The following is a 9,993-nucleotide window of genomic DNA, read 5'->3' as shown; positions in this document are numbered from 1 at the left end:
ATGCAGTCCATTAGAATCTTGATTTCCCCACCAGAAATTTGCCAAAATACCATTCAATTGAGTGCAAAGAGAGACTGGAAATTTAAAACATGCCATAGGATAAGCTGGGATAGCCGTGGCAATAGCCTTGATAAGAGTTTCTTTCCCAGCTTGACTAAGAGTAGCCTGTTTCCATCCCTGAACTTTCTTGGATATTGAGTCCTTGATAAAACCAAGAGCAGCCTTTTTTGATCGATGCCAGAAGGTTGGAAGCCCCAAGTATTTTCCTAGATCAAAAACAACTGGGATTTGCATAACAGCACAACAAATGAACAATTTCAGGTTGTGTATTTGGATTGAAAAAAATAGAAGATTTGTCCACATTTATCAGTTGCCCCGAAGCTACACAATAAGTATGGAGGAGATCAGACAACATTTCACAGTTCTGTAGAGTGGCTTGAAGGAAGAACAGGGAGTCATCTGCAAAGAAAAGATGACTGATTCCTAATTCTTTTGGACCAATAGTCACAGGTTTCAGTAGGGAGCATCTGCAACATTTAATGACCATTTTTGAAAGAACGTCATTAACAAAAAGAAAAAGAAAAGGTGACAAGGGATCTCCTTGTCTGAGACCACGGCTTGGTTTGAAAAAAGGCCCTGGTTTCCCATTAAGAAGCACAGAAAGGGAGGAAGTTCGGACACAATTCATAACCAAAGTCACCCATTGATCTGCAAAACCCATCTTTTTTAGGACTGCCTGCAAGAAATCCCACTCAATACGATCATAGGCCTTATTCATATCTAGCTTTAAACCAAAAGCTGCATTGTTCCCTGATCGGCGGAGCTTTAACCGATGAAAAAGTTCATGAGCAACAACAATATTGTCTTGAATTTGTCTATCTGAGACAAAGGCGGACTGATTCTCAGTAACAAGGCTTGCCATGAAAGGTTTCAAACGATTCACAATGATCTTGGTTAGAATCTTATAAGAAAAGTTACAGAGGGCTATTGGACGAAAATGAGTAGCATTTGCCGGAGCTTTAACCTTGGGAATAAGAGCTAGATGGGAGCGATTCATAGTTTGTAGCAAAGCAATAGTCTGCTGGTGTTGAATGGTAGATTCATGTATTAAAGTCCGCACCAAGTCCCACTGATTTTGATAAAAAATTCCGGAAAAACCGTCAGGGCCAGGGGCCTTGGTAGCACCAAGATCAAAAACAGCTTCTTTAACCTCTTGGAGAGAAATTGGACTCAAAAGCTGCACATTCATATCAAGAGTAACTAAGGTGTCCACAAAATCCAGAACTTCTGCCCATTGTTGAGGATCATTTGAGGTGAACAAATCCTGAAAATAATCCAGAAAGTGGTTGGAGATGTCATTATGAGTTTCCAGCCATATACCACCCTATTGCTAAGGAGTTATCAGGAGTAACTAAGGTGTCCACACAGATCTTCATATTTGGCAGACAAAATTAAAATCATCTTCTGATTTACAAAAGTTTGGAAAACATCACATCACCCTACATAATTAGTATCATTCAATTTTAATAATTCTTAGCCTGATAAAGAGAGAGCAACTTTGGACGAAGAAAATCTTCTTCGTACTCTCCCAAAAATTCATCACAAAAAATTGAAGACTACACAAGACGATCAAACGAGTTCGCGATACCTTACTCGAACTCCAACACATACTGTGCGTCTCAATTTTTGATTTCACGAGCTAGTGCTGATCTTTTATATGTTTTGGATTGCCTTTGAATTTCTTTTTTCTTTTCTTTGAGGGGACTTTCTATTTATAATCTCCTTGATCTTTCTCTAGGTGCATTTATATGTATAGTACGACTATATATGGTGAATTTGCTATTGTGTATTACTGCAAATTCATATCTATAATGTTGAGGCTTGAGAGGTTCTTTTTATTGTAAAAGAATCTGAAGGAAGAAACCAAAAATGTTGAAGCTAGTGATTGAACGCAAACGTACCATTCATTTAGGATAGCAAAATTAATAAATCATGTGGAAAGGTTAGATGTCTCAATCAAAATAGCTTACTTCAGAATAGCAAACGTACTATTCTTTTACGATAAATCAAAATAGCTTTGCTCTTGTGTATTACTGCAAATTCATATCTATAATGTTAGGCTTGAGAGGTTCTTTTTATCGTAAAAGAAGCTAAAGGAAGAAACCAAAAATGTTTAGGGTCCTTGACCCAAAGCACCAAAATAGACTAAAATTATCATACTTACCCCAGCAGTAAAATTATATTCCCACTATCACAATTTAAGATAAAATGACAATTTTACCCTCAATGTAATTAATGAATTACAAATACCCCTCCTTCCTATCTCTTTCTCTCTCTCTCTCTCTCGCTCTCTCTCTCTCTCTCTCTCTCTTTCTCTCTCTCCTCCCTCACCGGTGATTTCTTCTGCCTCCTCTCTCTCTCTCTCTCACGCCAGCGCACGGCCTTCAGCTCCGGTCTCTGGTCTAGATGGCCGGTGGCGAGACGAGGCCGACAATGACGTCGACAGAGGTGATACATTGGCGATGGTGCAAATCCAATCGACGACCTCAAACGCCGCTTCGTCGTTTCGCTGCAAAACGACGCCGAACAGCACGGCGACGATGACCTTCCGTTTATGGTCGACGAGCTTCACAGGCTCCCAGTCGAGGAGCTCCGGCTCGAGGTCTGCTGTCACGACGTTTCGATCGTGTAAAAACTCGACGTCCCTCTTTGGATTGAGATATGACTGTGAGACTTCTTCGTTTCAAAGGTCTTGGAGATCTGAGTGTGTGTGTTGTATGTGTCTCTTGTGTGTTACAAGTCGTTGGAGCTGAAGGTGAAGAGGATGGAGGAGGAGGACAGAGACCGGAGCTTGAAGGTGGCGGAGGCGGAGCAGTACAGTTAGCAAGGAACACTTGTCCTGGAACCGGCCAATTTTGTCCTTCAGGCCTTTGGTTTTTTTTTTTTTTTTTTGGTCTGAGTCCCTGGAGGCCTAGAATATCTATTTTTCATAACAAACCACCTCCTTCTAATCATGGTACCAATGAACGATAAAAGTCAATACAAGTCACCTAGGAGGTGAATCTCCATATCCAACAAAACTAGGTCACCTACTGCATTTTTATTAAGGGGCAATAGACGTCTATTGCCGCCCAATAGACGTCCGATAAAAGTCTAATAGACGTCTACTGGGGGGCAATAGACGTTTTGAATTGATATAATCTCCTCTCTTTTTTTCTGTAATCAAAGTTTTATTTGTCTAAATTTAGGGAGATTAGTTCACATTCTAGCGACTGAAAGTCCTATTGGGGGGCAATAGACGTCTATTGAGAGGCAATACATGGCTGATAGTCGTCTATTGGAGGGCAATAGAGGTCTATTGGGGGCAAAAAAAACATTTCCGGTGAGATTTTCAGCAAATTCCAGTGGGCAGCGGCCGGTGACCGGAATCCGGCGAAAGTTGGCCGAATTCCGGCGGCCGGTGACCGAACTCCGACGAAGTCTCCTATGGTTTCTCTCTCTTCAATTTTCTCTCTCTCTCTAAGCAACAAAGGGGTGAGGGTAAAATGGTATTAAAAAAAAATTAAAAAACAAAAAAAAAATCTTAATGGGGTATTAGGGAAGACCTCCTTAGAGTGTTTTGGGTAAGAGGGAATTAAAAAAACTTAATGGGTAAGTGGGAAAAAAATCTCTAAAAATGGGGTAAATGGACAAAAACCCAAATGTTTAAGCTAGTGATTGAAGGTGAGCAAACATACTATTAAATAGGATAGCAAAATTAATAAATCATGTGGGAAGGTTAGATGTCTCAATCAAAATAGCTTACTTCAGAAATAAAGCTTTTGAGGAATGATGTTTTATGTATGTAATAGAGGGAACGTCGATCATGTGATCCTTCAATTCTCATTAACAAATAAATACATAAATAGCTTAGCCATGGATAGAGTTTTGAATGAAATTCAACATTTATATTCCTCACAAGTCAGAATAGGCCGTTACATACCCTTCCGCTGATAGACAGACAAGAAGCTAGTGGTAGTACCCACAGGTGGTACATACATATAGTCATACTCATTATACATTCTAAGACGTAGAAATAGCGGATAACCTCCTTCGGTACTTGTCACGCCCCGGATTTTGAATAACAAATCCAAATCCGAAACATGAATTATACAACTTAATAGAATAAACGTCCTGAATTTTTTTCTCACAAACAACCACACTTCACACCTCTCAATATTACAATAAATCAAATCCTCAAGTTAATTATTACAACACACTCTCACTAAATCAAATTGTAAGGCTCAATGAGCTTAACTCACCTCACTATTACAAATGCTGTAAAACTATAACAAATACTCTAACCCGCTCGATCACCGCCCTGATTCTCCTGACCTGCAGGATTACCCGCTACACCGTTTGAATAGTGTACCGGGATTGCAACAATACAAACCCGGTAAGCTTTTTGCAAAGCTCGTATGAGTAAATGAAAGGATTGCACGATTTAAAGTAACCAAATCAACTCATGCATAAATTTAACTCAAGTATTTTCTTTGCATAATAATTGAAGTGTACAATGTCACTTCAAGCATCAATCAACTCACATCTCAACATGACTACTCAAAAACAAACAACTATTTACTCAATATATACTCACAGGCTTATGATTTATTTATATAAATCATCCCATGCAGTATATTATACTTACAGGCTTATGATTAATTAGATTAATCACCCCATTCAGTATATCATACTTACAGGCTTATGATTAATTATATTAATCACCCCATTCAGTATGTCATGTCATACCCAAGGGCATATGATAACTCGTTTATCCCCCAAGCAGTATGATGGCAGACAGACTAGAGCTCTAACTGTATCGTAAAGTGTCACCTGGGCCAAGGTTCACCTTACGAATGACTGCTTTTCTCAATTCACTCGACTCCTCATTTAATTCATCTCAACGACTCAACTATCGCACTTTACTCAATTACCCATTATCATAGACAACACAACATCTAAGATAAATCACATATTCCAAGGGTAATGCTCAAAATATAACTCAGTAAATCACACCATCCAATATATATTCCACGTAAATATATATATACGTAGTCACCCACACAAGAGTGACCACTAATACCAACTATAGTTCACATGCAATAAAATCTAGAAATTCATTTTTATAGTTTAAATACATTTTACTTACCTATGGACCGTAGTCGATCAAGTCCATATAATTTAAAACAAATATTTATTTTCGTAAAACAATTTCCACAATTTCTCAATTAAATAAAATCACCGAATTTCGGTTCGTGAATGAACCATGTGCGATTTACTCACCTCGATATTCCCGCTGCGTCTTCAATTCAACACAATACACACCGAAATCGTTCACCCAAGGGAGACCGTCAATCACCTAATCACACATGACCTTAACTTAGCCAATAGCTCAAAAACATACTCAAACGACAATCCAACGGTCGGATCGAAATTAAATGATGATCCAACGGTCGGATCCTCACGGATCGCCTTTAGGATCACCCCCCAAAAATCATCACGAAGATCCAACGGTCAGATCTTCCTGAATCGTCCTTACTAACATCTTCACAAATTTATACAAAAATCCGACGGACGGATTCTCACGAATCGCCTCCCTAATCACCGTTTTGCATTTATACGAAGATCCAACGGTCGGATCTTCGCCCATGACCACACAAAGCCACTGGGACAGTCATAAGATCATCGTATCAAAACTACAAGTCCATCTGACGGTCCTAACTTCACATATCACAAATCTAACGATCGAAATCGATCGAAACTTAAAAATTCATAACTTCATCATACGATATCCAAAAATTATGAATTATATATGCAAACGATCGTATCGACACGTAGAACACAAAAATGGACAGAAACTGTCCTTGGGGTGTCCGGAGGTCGCCGGAAACCACCATCACAGTGGCGGCACCGCCACCCATCCAAAGTCAAAATTAGACAAAACTCCCAACATCAAAGTCCTTCAACTCAACTCCAATTTCACTTTTCATAACTACACCAAAGTCAGATTATAAGCCAAAAAGTAGAATTTTACCTCGCAAGTTTTGAAACCCGAAGAACCCTAGTTTCCCAATCTTTAAAATTCGATCACCCCGGATCAAATCGCTGCAAGCCTTCTTGGGGATAGCTTCTACTTCCTCTGGGCTAGAAAAGCCCTCAAAGAACTCGAGCTATAGTGGCCGGAGCTGGGAGAACCAAGGTGGCGAAGGAAGACGATTTCCAGCTCGGCTGTGCGGCTTCTCGGTCTTCTAGCGGCCACCACGATGGTTATCTCAAGTCGATGTCTTCTGGAAAGTTGTAGAAAACTTCACGGTGAGAAAAATTGCTTTTGGAATCAGGTCGATCGGAGGCCTGTAGAGGAAGATATGGCCAGACAAAGTAGAGCCCAGAAAAAGTGGGGAAGAGCGATTTCGTCTCCGACGAGGCTCTCTTCTCGACCTTGTAGAGCCTCATAAAGCTCGTATTTCACTTCGATTTCTTCTACAAACTCGTAAAGGGGGTCGAGACCAGAAAAACCCACTTTGTTTCACATCAATCGGTGGCCGGATGAGGAAGAACGAAGGTGACGAAGGGAGGGGGTCGCGGCTGGGCTCGGGAGAGAAATGGGGAGAAATTTCTGGAGTTCCAGAAATTCTGTCCTCATTTGCAATATTCGGATTTTTTTTCATATTTATAGAAAATCCCAATTTTCAAATATTCGTAACTTATTCATACGAACTCCGAATATTACGTTCCATATGTCCACGAACTCGTATCGACGCGCTCTACAACTTTCATGAAGGAAGTTTTCCCAATTTCCCAATGTATAAAAAGTCAACTCCTTTGACCCCCCCTAAAACGTTCAGTTTTCAAAATAAAATCGTTCGAACTAATTCCACACTCCTCTAAGCTTCGTACTCGTGTCCACGACCACGAAATCATTTCCAAAACGTCATCGGAAATTAACTTGAATTTTTCGGGTATTACAGTACTACTCCAGAGACGCTAGAGAGACATAGAGCATAAAAATGCCTAGTTTCCTAATACAAGGAATTATTGTAAATACTAGGGCAAAACACCCCAGCCCCAATTAGTAGGCCCAAGAGCATCCAAAATGGTAATCCAACTCCAGAGCCCATTAAGCAGCCTTGGCCCCAGCCCATCATCCCGGACGACATGTCGTACGTCACCCGCCCGGCGACTCCGCCCGACCTGCACTGCCATGGCCCTTGCCGCCTCGATTTAGGCCACCACGACCACCCGCCGCGACCTTCCGCCGCGACCATCCGCCGCTGTGACCCAAACCGCTGCGCACCACGCCATCCCAGAGCACGCCGTCATGAAGGCCCAACTCTGAATCGCGTCGGTCTAGCATCCCCCGGTCTGCACCACCACTGATTCAGAACCAGACACCGGTCTTGATTAGCACAGTCACGCTGCCGGTCACAGAGCACAAGCCGCAAGCCGCCTGGACCTACCTCGAGTTCAACCACCCATGGAGCCCTCATGAAACAAATCGGGTCGAATACCCGTCCGGCAGCAGATCCCAACGCCGGCGAGGCCGGAGGCCCACACTGGTCGGGTCGCCGCCGGACGAGCTCGAGTTATCAATCGGAAAGGAAACCGGTCATGGGTGTTAGGGTTTCATTAAAGCTATTTGATATAATTTGATAGATGATTATTGGTTTCATTAAAGCCATGGATACAGTTTTAAGGAATGAAGGTTGTATATAGTAAAGGAAAACTTTGAGTTTATACATTGCATAATTCATTTTTTTTATTTCCATTTAGACAATTAAATATTGTAATTATGGAATTATATACATGTACGCCAAACCTGCAAGAATACACATATCTCCACTAACTACTTCAAATTATTGGTTGTGAATTTGATAGGAAAATGAATTCAATATGCATTTCATACTTTTGTAAATACTAAGTAGCCCCAAGATGTAATCTCTATTCTAACCTTAAGTTTTGTTAATTCAATGTCATTCAAATTGGCAAGGTTCAAAATATAAATACTAATTTCAAATCTATAACTTCTTTTGCGTTGAGAGGTTATTTTATGGTAAAAGAAAATAAATACCGCAACTTTCTTTTTAGAGAAGTTGGGTGTCAATCCATTAATATTAAAGGTGGGGATAACATTACAAAAAACAACTCACCCAAAAGGATGGCTACGACAAGATTGAGTCATCCTTAGGGAACCCTATGGCCGAAACCAAATGAAAACAATATAACTAGGGCAACTTAAAATGCTCATCCTAAGATTAAGACCAAATCCAGTAACCTAACACTACTAGAGAAAGTACCGGAACAGAACCAACTCAACCAAGCATTAATCCTAATTTATTTCTTGAAACCCTGGGAGGCTAACTTTAGAGAACAATGCTAGCTTAAAAATATAAAAGAATAGATTTAAAAACCTTAAAAGACTGAGCCCAAACTAAGTCAAGCCCAACCTCTAGCCCAACAACATGGAAGCCTAACTTGAGGCCTAGCACACCATCATCACGAACACAAAGCAAACCAGCAGCCGCCATGCATCGCCGCCTGCACACCGTATCTGACCCAACTCGGAAGCACAAGGAACCACCGCCCTCCGCCCTAGCTAAGGAAGATGACACAGTACCCACATAAATTAATACTGCAACTTAAAAATGTTTAAGATAATGAACTCATGATGTACTTGTTTAATTAATTGATCTTCCGGCAAGTTTTAGAAGTCTCAATCCAATCCAATCCAAATAGCTCAATAAAGGGATAGAGCTTTTGAAGAATATATAAGGGCTGTATCTAGTAAAAGGAAAGCTTCCAATTTATACATTGCATTATTCATATTCATTTCCATGTAGATCAATTCATTATAGTAGTAATGGAATTGCATACGCGCCAAACCTGCTAGAACGCGCCTACCTCCACCTGATAGAAAGTTGAGATTGGTGGTTGGGACGGTGGTCAGTTCAAGAGTTGGATATGTTATTGGGATTTCGGCCTTGTTAATAGGCTTTCGCCACCCTATGGGCCTCATCCAGTGCTGTAAGTTGGTAGACTTGCAACTTGTTGGGTTTTGGCCTTTTAATTTTCTATAAAAGTCCATCACCCACGTCGTTTATGGATTTGGGTTCGTCTTCTAATTTTCTATTGGAATTAATATCTTTGAAAAACTGCTGGGCTTATTAATCTGAGGACGGTGACGGTCAACGAGTCTACCAAGGATATTTGCAGGGAGGATTTATTGTCAAGTAAATTAGTTTATTCTCTCCTGAATCAATAAGTGGAGTGGTATAATGTATAACCATGACCATCACTTATTAAGAGGAGTTAAGTTAACCCCCCATGCATATTTAGTTCTTGAATTTTTAAATTACCTTAATGGTTCCTCAACTAATGATATGTTACTCATTTTTCCATACAGTAATTACTATGACCAATTATAAATTACACTTTAAACTATACGGTCATTTTTATACCCAACGTGTTATTTAATAATTTTTCTTTCACCTTTTTCTATCTTTCCCACGTAGTCATTTTTCTTCTACGGACTCAGTCCCATTCAAGTTGAGTAAGTGCGACCCTAATGAATTAAAAGTTGGAACAAAGAAGTGTGAATGAGTCAGTTTTTAGTTTAGATACTTTAGATCTTTCCTATGTACCCAATTTCTCTCCGACTCATTCTCAACCCGATTCAAATTTAGTACACGCAACCTTAATGAAATGAAGTTAAGTTGGAACAAAAAAGTGTGGATGAGTGAGGCTACGGAGGCATGGGGTTTCCAGCTGGGCAGAAGGAATCGATTATTATCCCATCCCACTGTCAAGGAGCTGGTATTCCGCGTGCCAATTAATATGAAATCGATCGGTGTCACAGATTTGTAAGACCAAAAGCTGATCTGATCTGATGCCTCACCACTCACCATCACCACCACCAACCTCCAACCTTCCTTTGCTTTTGTTTATTCATCATCGCCC

At 40.4% G+C, this 9,993-nt stretch overlaps 1 long non-coding RNA gene across 1 annotated transcript; it reads right to left on the bottom strand.

Moving 5' to 3' along the window:
• Nucleotides 1-4,126: 4,126 nt before the first annotated feature.
• On the bottom strand, nucleotides 4,127-6,856 carry LOC133741756 (uncharacterized). Its single transcript, XR_009862102.1, has 3 exons — nucleotides 6,074-6,856; nucleotides 5,323-5,398; nucleotides 4,127-4,389 (listed from the first exon to the last, which is right to left on the bottom strand). It is a non-coding gene; the product is annotated as an uncharacterized LOC133741756 (long non-coding RNA).
• Between the last annotated feature and the right edge of the window lie 3,137 nt (nucleotides 6,857-9,993).

Source organism: Rosa rugosa, chromosome 4, assembly GCF_958449725.1.
Source record: "Rosa rugosa chromosome 4, drRosRugo1.1, whole genome shotgun sequence".
Taxonomy (NCBI): Eukaryota; Viridiplantae; Streptophyta; class Magnoliopsida; order Rosales; family Rosaceae; genus Rosa; species Rosa rugosa.
The sequence above is the reverse complement of the archived record's forward strand: the minus strand, read 5'-3'. Positions and strand labels throughout refer to the sequence as shown.